This window comes from Triturus cristatus, chromosome 11, assembly GCF_964204655.1.
Source record: "Triturus cristatus chromosome 11, aTriCri1.1, whole genome shotgun sequence".
NCBI lineage: Eukaryota > Metazoa > Chordata > Amphibia > Caudata > Salamandridae > Triturus > Triturus cristatus.
In genome coordinates this window covers 336,021,841-336,037,793 of record NC_140594.1, presented here as the reverse complement: position 1 = coordinate 336,037,793, position 15,953 = coordinate 336,021,841, and positions in this window count along the sequence as shown.

Here is a 15,953-nt window from a genome sequence, read left to right as displayed (position 1 = left end):
GCTCTGGGCTCTTAGCACCAACTTGTGAATGGGGAGGTAAATTTATCACGAATTTGGCTGCGATAAAGTGCCATTAATTGGGCGATAGCTCCTTGTGAATATGCCCCTTGGTCTTGATCTTGGGGAATGCTCCATACTTGGGTGGTTCCTGGTGTGTCCCTTTCACAGCGTGGTGACAAATGTTTTCGTAACTGTTGCTGCATGGTGCTGGAGGAAGTACATTCATTGCGGCTGGAGAGGAGTCCCATATGCAACCAGTTTAACCCAATGGGAACCACCAATCTGCAGGTCTCTACGGGCACTCTACTCAGTGGATGACTGGACGGCAGCGGGTTATACGAAATGGGGAGGTGTGATGGTAAAATGTAAACTATGCATGTTTGAGGATCTGATGGATGGTGGCAGCCTAAACCCAGGGCAGTTTGTAATATTTTTGGCTCTTCGTGATGTGGCTGGTAAAATTTAAAACACATAGAGATTTAAAATGGGTAGCTGGCCCACTGGAACTGATGCTGACCACCACAATCTTGCAACGAGCAATCTCAGTTTTATATGACACGTTGACTCGAGATCCTTTTGATTCATTCTCCCATGCCCAAGGCTCTTACCAAGCCATGTGTACCTGCTCCTATACTCTCACCTTTGCTGGATAATCCCCCAATCCCATTCCTACTTTAGCCATCCCTGCTGACCCTCTCATGAAAGTATTGTCCTGGAATATAGCTGGCCTCAGGTCAAAGAGGGGCAACATATCTTGGGAATACTTTCTTGCTACACACCACATTATTGCCTTATAAGAAACGTGGGAGCCCAACAGTTGTTTTTATTTCGATGGTTTTATCACATTTTGTAAACACGCTATCCCCTCGAACATGGGAAGAGCTACGGGGGGTCTTCTTTTAATGTATTCTCTTACGCTTTCTTACCAAGCCAAACTGATTGATTGTCGATCACCCCATGTGCCAGCAATGGAACAGACTAGATGGCTCGGCCGTCCTGACTTGTTCCTGAGCCCCGGGTCCCTGGGCAAGACTGCTATCAGAGATTTCAAACAGCAGTTTTTAAACAAGCGGCAGTGGCTTAGGGAGGAGCCAGCCAAGCCTTCGGTGAGAAGGTTTGCCATATTGAGCTTGGGTCCATAGATGCAGCCATATCTATCCCATGTTAACTGAGCATATCATCGTTTTGTTCTGACCAGATTTCGTCTGAACCTGGTTCCCTGGCTTTTGGCATTTCTCCAAGAATCCTCGAAACCTGGCTCACTAAAACCCTGCCCCTGTGATAATTTTTCAGAGCAGGATGCTCTCCACTTTATGTTTGTCTGCACCTACAATGATTCTTTGCGCAGAAAACCTTACCTTAACTTAGAGATGGTCAATTTGTTCAAGTCAGGACGGCTCTGTTCTATCTTCAAATGTTATCCTCTCCCATGGTCTGCTTTTGGGTGGCAAGTTTTCTAATAGGGGCCATTAGACATAGAAAAAGTTGCCACCGCAGTAGCCACCTTGTTTCATCAGTCAGTGCAAACATGCTTTCCCAAACTATAATAATGTGCACTCTTTGAGATGATACCTATAGCTTCTGGTCTAATGCCTAGCACTGTTGCACTTTATTTGATGTACTCTTTGTAGGTTTATATGTCACTGATGAAACAGTAATGCCGGATGCCTCTTTATTGCTCTGTGTAGATACTTTTAATACTTTTATGTGATCTGAGTTTTAAGTATAGAATGTATTCCAATCAAATGTGTCTTTTTAAAATTGTTTGCTTTTATGGCTCTCGGCTGCCGAATAAAGTGCTTTTTGACTTTGACTTGAATTTGAGTGGTGGCCAGACAAATTTACAACAGAGTTAACGGACACTGTCTGGCAGAGATGTCTAAGTTTCCTTAACTTAATGCATGGGTAAAACCAAAAAAATTAAACAATTGATGGGCTTCAGGGTTCGGCACTGGTCCTAGCAAAACGGTATACAGCCATGTCCTGGAAGGAAACAGCTGCCCCCTTATTTACGTGATGCCAGCTGAACGGGGTTCGCTGGCCTTCTGCAGAGCCCTCCATTAGGACTGATGTAGGTGCTAGGGATGCAAGATGTAACCTCATGATCAACGGGTGGATTACATTGACGAACTTAATAATCTGTTGTCCCCTAGTGATTGACATCTTGTGGTTTGAATGGGTGTCCCCGAGGGATGACTGAACTTCTAGAAAATACCACATTGCATGACTGTTGGTGCGGTTGGCTGACCTAAAGAGATTAAAACAAAGGGTAAACATGAAAGGAGCAGGAAACACAACCTGGTATAAACACATGTATCATGACTTGCAGAAATATTTGTTGACAAACTTACAAATAAAGCCCCTTGGCACGCACACTCAAAATACACTTGTAGCCTTGCATATCCACACACAATAGCATCCAGCCACTTGGTAGCCATATACCTAACCACCTTTCTCACAAAACACCACGTACAAACACCCACAAACAAGCAAAACTATTAATTATATGTATGAAATATTGCTCATAATGGGGTAAATTAGCCCATTCTCTCTTTACATGAATCTGCAAAAGGAAAGGCTGAGGCTATTAGAGAGAGGCACCCAAATCACACCAGCTGCTGTTCCACAACTCCCTGGGTATGGAGCTGGGAGATTGAACTGCCTTTGCACTTTCCACTGGTTCTAAAAATACATTCTTAGCGTGTTGGGAATTTTGCATGTTTCTTACTTGCAAACATAACAGTTACTACAAGCCTGTTTCTGAGTTACAACTGTGAAAATAGCTTTACGTCCACCTAGGAGAGCACAAAAAAGTAGAAAGGCAAGCAAGCTACATTACTGTGCTCTTTTTCTAAACGTGTGCTGGTACTACCATAAACTGTGGTGTAGCGGTCTTTCCTTTTGGGACGCGCACCGTGTGACGTCACAGGACGTCCGGCAGCGGCCATTTACAGGGGCATTAGAGCGCCGATTTGAAAGTGTAAGGAGCTCCGCTCCGACGCTCCCGTGCAGTATAATAATAAATAACGTGCACCACGATCCAGCGTGAGAGTGATCATTTGCATGCAGGTATTGCCCCCATGGACCAACATTACAATGGCGACGAGGTGGTGAAGGGGGTGGAAGACACCCTGGACCCAGGCCACGTGGGGAGCAGAGAGCCCAGCAAGAGACACCATGTGCACAACATCGGGAGCGCGGCAGAGACGCGGGGTAGGCGCCAACAGCAGCGGTTGGAGAGCACTGCGTGCCAGATACACCAGGCTCCTGTCACCCGGCAGGGAGGACCCGTGGCAACTGTTCCTACGCCCCCTGGAGGGGAAGCAGGTGCAAGCTGTAAGCCCTGAGCAGGAAGGTGTCCAGCATCCTGGAGAAGGTCAGTGGAAGTCCCACGGAGAGTGGGGAATCCAGCCAAGAGGACGACGAGAAGGGCAGGGACACCCAGGAGGCGGAGACACCAGACACTCCCACACCTAGAGGAAGGCACGCCAGCGGCGGTGAGAAGATGACCTCGCAGACCTTCTCACTGACAAACCCGGTGCCCTTCTTGGCGAAAGCAGGAGAGCCCGAAATGCCGTGGGAGGACTGGAAAAGGTACTTTTTAAACTACCTCTCAGCTCTGGAAGAAGAGGGTGAGGCTCAGTTCGCGAGCAGGAGGCGTAAGAAAATTCTCCTCCATCATTTGGGCCCGGCGGTGCAAAGAGTATACCAAGACCTGGTGAAGGAGGAGAGAGCAGCAACGGACGATGATGTGTTCCAACACGCAATAGAAGACCTGGACGCCCATTACCGCCCGGTGGTATGCACAGCAATAGATCGGTATAACTTCTACCATAGGAAACAAAATAAAGGGGAATCGGCCGATGAATACGTGGCGGCCCTACAGAAGTTGGCCCTAACGTGTAAATTCGGAACCTTACAAGAAGATCTAATAAGAGACCAAATCATCATGCATACGGTGAATTCCTCCATTCAAGAGAAACTGTGGACGAATGGCGACGCACCGTTGAAGACTGTCGTAGCCTTTGTAAAGAAGGCGGAATTGACCAGGAGGTGTGCAGAAGCAGCCAAACGCAAAAGCCACCCAGAGCAAGCGGTGTGCAAAGTGGAAGACCGGAAGACCATGGACAGCAAGCAACCGGCGTGGCAGCAAGGGACACGGAACTACAAAAGGTTCAATGCCAGGACTACGAGACAACAAGGGCAAAGGCAGTGGAGCAAGAACACCTGCTACAGGTGCGGCAGCGGCACACATACTGCCAGCGACAAGGGATGCCCAGCATTTGGCGCCAAATGCGCATACTGTGGGCTAATAGGCCACTATGAAAAAGTGTGCAGAAGGAAGACCCCGAAGCAGAAAGTAAAGTATGTGGCACAAGGAGCAAGAAAAGAGGACGAAGAAGAGGACGAAGAAGAGGACGACGAGATCCTGATAGTGGAAGACCAAGTACTGGGCATAGAGAGCTCAGCGGACAAGAAACCAAAGTGCAAAATGATGATCGGCGGCATAAGAGTCACCATGGTAGCGGACTCGGGGTCACCCTATACGATTATACAACGGAGGATATGGGAGGAAGATCTCGCAACAAGTACGAAGTATCACTTGAGACCCACGGACATTCATCCCGTAACGTTCACGGGGGAGCCCATACCTATGGTGGGATATTGTCTGCTATCCTTCGAGTTTAGGGGCAGAACATGCGATGGGAAGCTGTATGTTGCAGAAAAAGGACCATCGGTACTGGGCTGGAGAGACCAGGGAGAGTTGGGAATGAAGCTGAACCCAGGGGGACACACGCAAGTCCTCATGACCGAGGCCGGCCAGACTACGAAGCTCAGCGATGGAAGGAAGAATTCCCGGAGGTGTTCAAGGACTCCATTGGCCGCATGGCGAAGTTTACTCATAGGATCCAGCATAGAGCGGGAGCCCAACCGGTGTCCCACAAGGTACGCAATATTCCATTCCGAACAAGCTGCAGTGCAGGAAGAGTTACAGAGGTTGGAAGACAACGGCGTGATAGAGGCGATCGACAACGCGGAATGGTTGGCCCCCTTAGTGGTAGCACAGAAACCCAATGGGAAAGTGAGACTATGTGTTGATCTAAGGGAACTCAACAAGAACATCGTGGTGGACAAGTTCCCGCTTCCCAGGATCAACGAAATGTTAGCCAAGACCCAAGGGGCGCAGTGGTTCTCCACTATAGACTTGACGTCTGCCTACCATCAGATTGCCTTACATCGTTCATGCAACCATCTGACGCCGTTCATGACGCCGTTCAGGTGCTACAAGTTCCTGAGGATGCCGTTCGGACTTGCCTCGGCGGCAGCAGTTTTTCAAAAACTGATGCACAGGTTGTTCCACAAGAAAACAGGTATCCAATGCTTCCAGGACGACATCTTGGTGATGGGCACCTCCAAAGCGGATCACAACAGGAAACTGGTGGAGGTCTTGACCGTGTTGAGGCAGAATAGACTCACTGCCCAATGGGACAAATGTAGGTTCGGAATGAACAAAGTCACGTATTTAGGGCATGAGATAAGTCAACACGGCATCGAACCTAAAGCGTCCAACATCGCAGCAATTAAGGAGGCCCCTACACCCACAAACAAAGAAAACGTCCGAACTTTCCTGGGGATGGCGGAGTTTTATAGTAAGTTTGTACCACACTTCGCCTCCAAGACCCATCAATTAAGATCGCTTCTCAAGGACAAATCCACGTTCCAATGGACCGAAGAACAACAACAAGAATTTGACGAGGTGAAAAGACACATCAGTGAGGCTGTGCCCATACACGAATTCGACCCAAACGCACAAACCATGTTAACCACGGACGCCAGCGACCGAGGACTAGGGGCCGTGCTCACGCAAAGGACCTCAGATGGGGTGATCACCACGATCAGTTTCGCATCCCGAGCGCCAGCTCTGAATGAGAGTAAATTTAGTGTCATTGAAAAGGAAATGCTTGCAGCGGTGTGGGCAATGGAGAGATTATGGCAATTCCTGTGGGGTGGAAGGTTCCTGTTGCGAACAGATCACAAGTCGTTGGTGAAGGTTCTCACATCCTGCGGGCATGAACATGCTACCCCACGAATTGCGAAGATGACGCTAAGGCTACTGGACTATGTCTACGACGTGGAATATCTACCAGGACATAAGAACAAAGTGGCGGACTTTCTGAGTAGAGCAGCATCTAAAGAAGTCTCGGAAGTCCAGGATGAAGGTGGATGGGAGGACTACGTGGTAGCATTCACTGGTGATCATGAAAGAGCAATAAGTGCCCAAGAATGGGAGGCTGAATACGAAAAAGATGAGAAACTGAGTGCCATAAAAGCGTATGTGACAAATGGGTGGCCAGAGAAAAGACTGCTGAAGGAAGAGTTGAAACAGTATTAGGAAGTAAGGGAAGAATTGTCCGTGGGAGACAAACCGTGGTTCCTGCTACGCGGCAATAAAGTAGTCCCTCCACTCTCGTTAAGGCATCGCATTGTAGCCATCACACATGAGGGCCATCTAGGAATAGTGAAGACTAAATGGAGAGCTAAAGAAGATTACTGGTGGCCGGGGATGGACTTGGCAGTAGAACGCCACGTACGAGAATGTGAGCAATGTAGCAATGCGGACAAGACCCAAAAAGTGCTACGGCCGCCCCTGGGGCGATATGAATGTCCGGAAAACCCATGGGAAGAGATTTCCATCGACATCCTGGGACCAATACAGGACACGAATGACATCCAGAAATACATCACAGTGGTGATTGATCGCTACTCCGAGTGGCCGGAGGTCCACGTAGCGGACAACGCGGAAACAGAAACAATACTAGATTTCCTGACGGATATCTTCATAAGGGAAGGGATCCCCAAAGGGATCCTGAGTGACAATGGCCCGCAATTTACATCAAGTAAGTGGGAAACATTCATGGACAGGAATGGTATCGCAGTACGACACACCCCGATATACCTCCCCGCAGGTAATGGAGCGGCGGAAAGATTTAACCGGGTGATCATGGGGTCGGTGCAGGCAGCGATTAGCCAAGGTAGCAACTGGGAGAAGGAGCTTAAGCGGCTGATGTGGGCCTATCGGATAACGCCCACCACCACGGGGTACAGTCCGTTCCGAGTGTTGAGAGGAAGAGAACACTTCACTAAGGACAACGTGGCCTGGAAACGCCTCACGGTGCAAAGCCACTGGTCCCCAGCAGTAGTGCGCAAGAATTTGGAAAAAGCGCAGACAGCGTACACGGAACATTATGAACGGAAGCATAACACCAAAGAGGGCGCACTCGAGAAAGGCGAATGGGTAAGGGTTAAACATCCTATCCAGAGGAAGAAAGGAGACAGTAAGTTCACCCGCCCGTTCCAAGTGATGGAACCATACGCAAGATCAGCTCTTCTCAGTGACGGGAAGGTATGATCCCAAGACCGTATGGCGAGATGTACACCTACGGACGGGAGGAAGACAAATGAGGAGTCAGACCACACAGGAACACCCAGCGCAAGGAGGAGCCCGGAGACAGAACGGGAGAGTCCCCAGTGGGGAGAAGAAAGAAGTCCCCGGGTGGGGACAGGACTCAGAGCGAGTGAAGAAATGAGTGGTCAGGCGTCCAACACCCAGTAGGGTACAGAGCTAGAAGAGTGGGTAGACGCAGGACTAGGGAGCAGGGAAGAGGCACCCAGTCCAGGAGGTGTCACAACCACTCCGAAGGTTGGCGAAGGCAGTAAGTGGACACGTCGCGGAAGGAGAGTCATACTGCCCTGGAGGTTTGGGGAGTTCAGCATGGACAACAAGTAAGACTGTATATGTTCCAAGGGGGGTGTTAGGTTATGTAGTGTTATAAAGGGGGAGATGTGGTGTAGCGGTCTAGCCTTTTGGGACGCGCACCGCGTGACGTCACAGGACATCTGGCAGCGGCCATTTACAGCGGCATTAGAGCGCCGATTTGAAAGTGTAAGGCGCTCCTCTCCGGCGCTCCCGTGCAGTATTATAATAAATAACGTGCACCACGATCCAGCGTGAGAGTGATCATTTGATGCAGGTATTGCCCCCACAGACCAACATTACATAAACATACTTCTGTATGCTCATTTACATTGCACACAAGCCAATGCCCTGTTTCCATGCAGTCTTTTCTCGATGCTGTTGATTTTAGTATCCAGAGCACGAAAAGCTCCAAATTGGAGTCATTCTGAGCACTCAGTGCCTCCTCTGCACTTCAGCCAGTGCTTCCTAGTCTTAGGCATATCTCAAGCTATTTCTGAGCCCATCCATTCCCCAGCAAGCCAGGTGCCCTATCCAGTGCGATTTAATTAAGATTATACTTTGCTAATCAGACATTTATACATCTTTAAAAAACTGTATACAGAATCAAAAACCATGTAGCTAACTAAATGAGCAGCTACACACACCCTCACATCCATAAACCCATCCTCATGCATTCTCAGAATACCATGTACATAATAATTTGAGCCCTGAGTGCTCAGATTCCACGCCACACCCAGAGTCCCCTCTCTGTACCTGGACGTGATCATACAATGGTCAGATCATGTGCAGCACTGCCTCTGGGGTATACTTCAGTATATGCTAGGACATTTTGCCCTGTTGTCTCCTCCGCAAATTAGACCAAAAACAGACATGCATTGTAATGAGTCTATGTTTCCTCATTCCAAATAAAAAAAGAACAGATGAGTACAATGGAGAGTTTTTACTATTCCAAAAATACCTTTTGAAGAGCTTCTCTCTTGCAGGTTGAATGTCTATCACCCTCTCTTTCTCCAAAGCCTGTCACGGGACCTGTATTTTTCACCAGTGATGCTGTTTACAGTGCACTTGAACAGGACGATAAAAAAAAATCTCTTGCAATTACAGAGAAGGGTGGTTTTGCCCCCCCCCCCCCCCCCCCCCCGCTGGTGAATTGAAACACGTTTGGTGGCCATCTTTCTGATGTAATCAGGAGCGCCACATGTTGCATATTTTTGCATGTGCAGCTCACACATTTTACTGTTCCTTTTATGAGCAGACAGCGCATGGCAGGAAGAGGCTCAGAGGTTTACTGTCTTGTCCATAATAGAAAATATTAGGCAGCCGTATGCAACGACCTACAAAGCTACTGCAGCTGACGCTGACAATGAATGTTCTAGTATCAAATCAATTCTCAAAAACGGCAATGGCAGACCTCATTGTGGCCTCCTTCTTTGTACATTAGGAGGAAACCTCATGACTGGTGGTTAACATAGCTAATAGCAGAGAGGGTTATAAAATGTTGAACAGAGACATGGAACACATTAGTGGATTGTAAATTAATTAAAAACTTCTCCCACTAGAGGGCGGAGTTCAGGGCCGATCTGATCAGCCCGTGGCACTTCCTATGCTATATTTACTAATCAGATCATGGTAAATGTGTATATAAATGTATAGCCTTACAGCATGAGCTGTATGTGCATACTGTAAGTAGCAGTTAAGGATGATGTTAGCTATGTGTGCAGTCCCATGTATCACTCAGCCCAGATCAAGGTTCGCCAAACTGTTGTCAGGGAGCTAGCTATGCTTCACAGACACATTTAGAGTGCCCCACAACCATGAGGTCACATATTGGATGTTCACAAAATGTACACTCATGAATTGAAGTGGTGGGAATGTGATGTTCATGTGGGATCAGTATGATCAATCTGCAGAAACCAAGGCCTGACAATGAGTTCTGCCTAGTCTGAGCCATTGACCAGGCTGGGACAGAGTTACTGTGGCAAACAAAAACAGTGCGCATAGTAATCTCATTGTAGACCTGCAGATCCTTAGATGTTCCCAAAATGAGTTTTCAGAACCAATAGTGGTCCTGATTACTTTTACATGGACTACGATGGGAATGGTGACTGAGGTAACCCCCTAACCTGACACTTCATTCCATCGACCCACATTCTCAATGTGTGTCATTTACTTATGACGGGCTCCTTACTTTGTTACTTTCCATAAGTCATGCTTGCACTGTGCAGGCCTATTGCACATGTGACACATTAACGGTCTATATAGTTGGGCACTTCAGAAGAAATTTCGATATGTGAATCACCAGCTTTGTTTCATAAAACCAAACAAACAGGAAATACATTGGCATGTTGATGTCATTTCGGTAACAGGGCCACATATGGCAAAAAGTGTGTCTTGAGATGGCAGTACAAACAAACTCAATCCGACATAGTATTATATCCCTTTAAGTAAATGACTACTGCAATACCTTGCTGGTCTAAGCTAATGAGTCTTCGCTGGACCGTTTACAGGAAGTCCAGAACACAGCGGCTCGTCTGGTACTAAATGTCCCTTATAGAGCGGCCTCCCTTCTGCTCCTTCAACAGCTCCATTGGTTTCCGGTGCGCAAACCTATAAAGTTCAAAGCTTGCTGCATCGTCCATAAGGCGGTGTATGGTAACAGCCCAGTTTACCTTGCAGAGAAATTTACTCACTACACTCCCTCTAGGGATCTCCGCTCGGGTTCCAAATCTCTTCTTGTGGTTCCTCGGGTCAAGAAGTCAAGGACAGGTGGGAAAGCCTTCTCGTATCTTGCTCCCCTTTACTGGAATCAGCTTTCCACCTCATTGAGGCAATGTCCGGACCATCTTCAGTTTAGAAAGTTTCTGAAAACTGCTCTGTTTCAGACTCACTTTTCGACAGCCTTCTCTTGTATGTCCACAAGTGCAGAGATACCCCTTCGGGGGTGATTCAGGCGCTATACAAAACCCATAAATGAATAAATAAATAAAGTAGACCATATGAACATCCATTATTTGACCTCAAGGTTGTGTGGCACTTTAAATATGTTTGTGAGGTATAGCTAGCTGCCAGACAACAGTTATGTGAGCCCTGATCCAGGGGCAAGACAGCCATCTGCAACAGATGGTGGCCTACCTGGAAGGCATCAACAGTGCTATGTCTGGCCAACAGAGAACTTTTCAGGCTCTGGCCTTCTCCCACATTGCAGCCTTCCACCCATCCCAAACTTCACCCCACCTCCTGCCTCTTCCCCATCCAAATTCCCATTTCTCATGCCTATCCCAAGCACACTCACACATACGCATGCACACACTTCAACAGCCCCAAACAGCACACACAAACAGAAACACTGCAAAACACATAGAACTTCAACCACTCACCTGACACCCCCCTCACCACCACCACCCCAGCATACCCCCACACACCACACCCACTTCCACAGACCCATCCCCAACACCCATCATTCTCCAAGATACTACACCCGCACCAACAGAGTTGCTTACCATCCCCAGCATTCCCCAGAAACCACAGCCACCGCCACAGACCCAAGCCACCACCTCCAGCTTTCCTCCAGACATTACACTCGCACCCACAGACCCCTCCACCAACCCCTGCATTCCCCAGACACCATACCTGCACCACCAGACCCATCTACAACACCCAGCATGCATAACATTTCCACACCACACACCAGAAAAACATGCAAATGCCCACAGTCACCCAAACAACAGACACCTACAAACTACAAACACAATACACCTGACACACAGACACGTGTACCAACTGCACACACTCACCCCTGAAACTTACACTCCATCTATCTCCCAACCCCCAACTCCCTCCCAACACCCTGCACATTTTCCCCATGATAGAGTGTTATTTGCTCTTGCCCTTACCCCTGTCAAACTCGACCCCTTCCTCACAAAGCCAAAAAGCCCCCTCCTCTCCCCAACCCATCACTTCAACATCCCAAACCACCCCAGAGAAAACATCCCACACCCATAAGCGCATTGGTACAGCCGAGAAGAATACCAAAACCTCTCCTAAAACCAAATCCACCCCTCCCAGTATTGACCACAGCCCTCTCCAGTAATATCATTGAGGTACATGGACTGCCCACTAGATGCCCCTTCCTCTGGAGGTTCCCCTTGCAGTGTCATGAAGGGCAGGGTTAGTGCCACAGCAGTGTGTTGGACCTCACAATGTGGCCATGGACTGGCCATTGGTCTTTGGTTTACTATATGTGTTAATTTTTGGGAAATTAAAAACTTTGCTTGTTTTAGAACACATCAGTCCTGCCATTACTTTTCTATTTGATGTTATTGGATACAGTGAGATGTGTGACTATAGTTGTTTATGTTTCCCCCTGACTGATGATCCATTTGAAGTGATTAGTAATATCTGACATTGGAACCAGTGCTGGAGTCAGACGGGAGAAGGGGATATGTTCAATGGATGGTTCTGTGGGATTAATTCCAATTGGGGTTGACATTGCATTGTGTGTATTTCATATGGTTGGTAAGTATTTCAGCCTGGCTTGTCCAATGTCAGCATCATTTAGCTTGTTCTTCCTATAATGTAGGTTGAATATGTGTTTGATGTGTGCAGTCTAGTTATTTATCCACATGGGGAGGAGTTTGATAGAGAGCACACCTATATCTGGAGACAGGGAGGCAATTCTAAATCAAAGTGGGGGCCTGTGACAGTGAGTGATAGTTAAAAATCAGTGTAATTGCCAAAAATACATTTATTGAGATCGCGACTACTTGATATTAAAATGAAAAACGGTGAAGAAGGGGAGTTAGTACCCCATCACCTTAGTGATAAAAGTCATTGACATGTTTCTGCCATTATGGCCTTAGGGTCTGCGGCATTCATCAGGACGAAAAGAGAAATTTGGGCTCCTATCTTACCAAACAGTTGGTACGAAATTACCACTGGGTAGGTGGACCTGTGTCACATTCTACCTGAGTGAGTTTCTTGAAACCAGTAGGTGAAAAGAAATTAAGTTTTCCATAAGAGGTGAATATCCTGGGAGAAATTCGAACGAGGTGATGTTATAAACTGTAGTGTAAACAGCCCCACATGCAACAATATACATTATAGTGGCTATTGTGTGAAACACATGTCACTGCAAATGTAAGACACACATCGCATGTAATTACACAGTTGTGTGAGACCAGCTCACAGCCTTACCCCGATGGTGGTTACTCCACACCCCATGGGAGGAGGGTGTGTAGACAATGATACAATGAAGTGCACATGCATACAAACACAAATACCAATGACAATTATGACCGGTGCTCTGATCAGAAAAATACACATTAAGTACTCTTATTTCTATTTGCGTTATTGCACCAAGGCACATGGCACTCATAATACACTTGCCCTGTTTTGTCTCTTGCTGCATGTAATCTTTATATCCTGGCAAGATTTAGAAGTGCCTCCCTATCTCCAGGTGTAGGCCCGATCTCTATCAAACCAAGTTTTTAGAGAGTGAGGACTGCCGATGATGAAGCATGAAACCTGGTGGTGTGTTAGGACAGTCCTTTTTTGTGAGATGACAGGTACTCTACAAAAACCTTTCAGTTTCGTTTTTTCTTTCAGGGTAGCTTCTTTTGTGTATACATATTAGTATGGAGGCCAGCTCACTCTGAATACCCCGTGCCTCTAATTCCCTCCCCTGGGATTTCTTGGGATTTTTGTGTTGCACAAATCATTCTTGACCTTGCTCCTCATGGGAACAGTCCAGCCCGAATTGCTAGGCCAGGTCCTCTCTGGACTGAAAACATGCATCTTGGGACAGGCTACGGGGTAACACCCCTCATCAGCCAGGCTAGCTTGAATCATGGGAACAAAACAAACATTCACTTCAACTTTATCTAGATGTGTGGAAAATGCTGCGAGTGCTGTGTTTGCTTTCAGGACTTGCACTTACACATTACCTACACATGCATGGCACTTGGTTATGCTATTGGTTGTCCCTGACATACTTCAGGCCATAGGTCCAGTAGCACATAAACATTTGAAGGTATGTGCAAAGTGGACTGTGTCCGAGGGCCTAAGCCTTTCAAGGGTCCCTCTGGTAGAAACAAACCTATTCTGAAGAGAGACTATACATTGTGCCCTTTGAATGCTTCTCACACTGATGATTTGGAATCACATTTACCTGACATTACCTTTTAGTGAAAGTCCATTACGGAGACTTAGCAAGGTGTGTTTCAGTGTTATGACACATCCATACAGATGTATCTTTGATATCACAACAGGACCTAGCATGTGAGGGTGTCACAGAGTCTAATAGTTGTGATATTGATTTGGAGGTGCTGTTGTGTGACACAATTTAATGTACACTTCACTATCTCTGATTATTAGATGTAAACACATGTTGACTTTCACAGAGTGTGTCTGTTCAGTATCAGTGACCTGGCCAAAAAGGGCATCATAGATCTGTAATTGGATAATACATTCAGAACTATTCTAAACAGAGGCCCACAAAATATGTTTGGCCCCAAACCTCCTGACATGTCCATGGTGGGGCATCTATTGGATGTCATCAAGCAGGAATAGCAGAAGCAGGATGTGTAGGATCGGCTCCCTGCTGACACAAGACATGTGAAGTGGGTTTCAGCCTTATATCCCTCCTTTTCATGTCAGATGAGAAGGTTTGACTGCCACAGTCACATTGGCGGGAAAGCCAAGCTTGCCCTCTGACAGATACATTTGCCTATCCCACCGAAGCTGAGATTTCCTGGCTGTGTCTGCGGTACCAAAGTGGTCTTTCATCTATGAACACCAATGCATCTTAATTGGGCATTCTGACCGCCAACTGGGCAACAGTGATTCAGATTCCGCTTTGATGGTGCCCCCAGGACAGCCAATCTCGCAATCAGGCCCTAAGTCAGGAAATTTGTTAGATACTAAAGGTGTGACAATTACCATTCATACTCCAACCTATGCAAACACAGAGAAGGTGCTGGACACTAAAGGAGTGTCATTTACTATTCCTACTTCTATTGCAAACTAACTAGGGGAGGGTGGTGGACAGTAAAGGGGCCACGTTTACTATTACCACTTCAATATAAATCAACTCAGAGAAGGTATTAGACACTAAAGGGGCAACATTTTCTATTAGCACTCCAATCTAAACCTTCTCAGGGAAGGTGTTGGACACTAAGGGGCCGATTCCGATCCCGGCCGCAAAACAAATCGACCGACACGGACCCCGACCGAATACCGACCGACACAGACCAGCGCTGTACGACCCGTGCAGTACGATGCAACGAGTGTGAATTACAACCGACACGTACGGAATACAAGCCTTACGACTGAGCCGTAGGGAAAATAGTGATCCGGCCGGAAAACCGACGCAATTTTCACTGACTGACACGAACCCGGAATGAACCCCACCGACCCGTACCCGCGATGTACGATTAGCGCAGTATGATGCAATGCGTGTAAAACCAGACCGACTCGCACGGAGACCAAGCCACACGACCGACATGCACAGACAACCCCGCACACAAGCAATAGAGACCGCCGCAAATGACGCGTACCAAACACAGAAGACAGGCAGCGTGAACGAGGCGGAGAAGCCCGCACGAGACAACAGCAGCGTCCGTTTCCGTCACATGAACGTCTCCTTCATGCCTACAAAACACAAAGGAAAAAAGACAAAAAAATGACCAAACAAGCAATGACAAAGTCAATAAATACCAAAATAAATAAACATGGGACAAAGACACACCCACAACTCCAACTATATAAAGGCCTACAATCACTACCATCATCCCTTGCAAACAGGAGACACAGCCAGCAGCAAACACCAGTACACAGCAACCACAGACACACTCACAATTCACCCATCACACAACTAACACACCATCAGCACCTCATACAAAAGCACTCACACATACACACAGCAAAACCAACACCAACCCACCATCACTTGCACCCTCAAACACACATCCCTCACCACCACCACCCATCACCATGCATCCAAAGAAAAATCCAAAGTTCACAGATAGTGAGTTAGAAGTGCAGGTGGTATGACGAGCGCAGGAGGGTCAAAAACTCATCGAAAAAGATCACGCCCTGAGTCAGTGCACCGGCGGTGGCCCTCCTGCCAAACCAGTCTACTTCAGGACCTGGGAGGAGAAGGTGCGGGACATCCTACCACCAGAGAGCGTCCATGGCC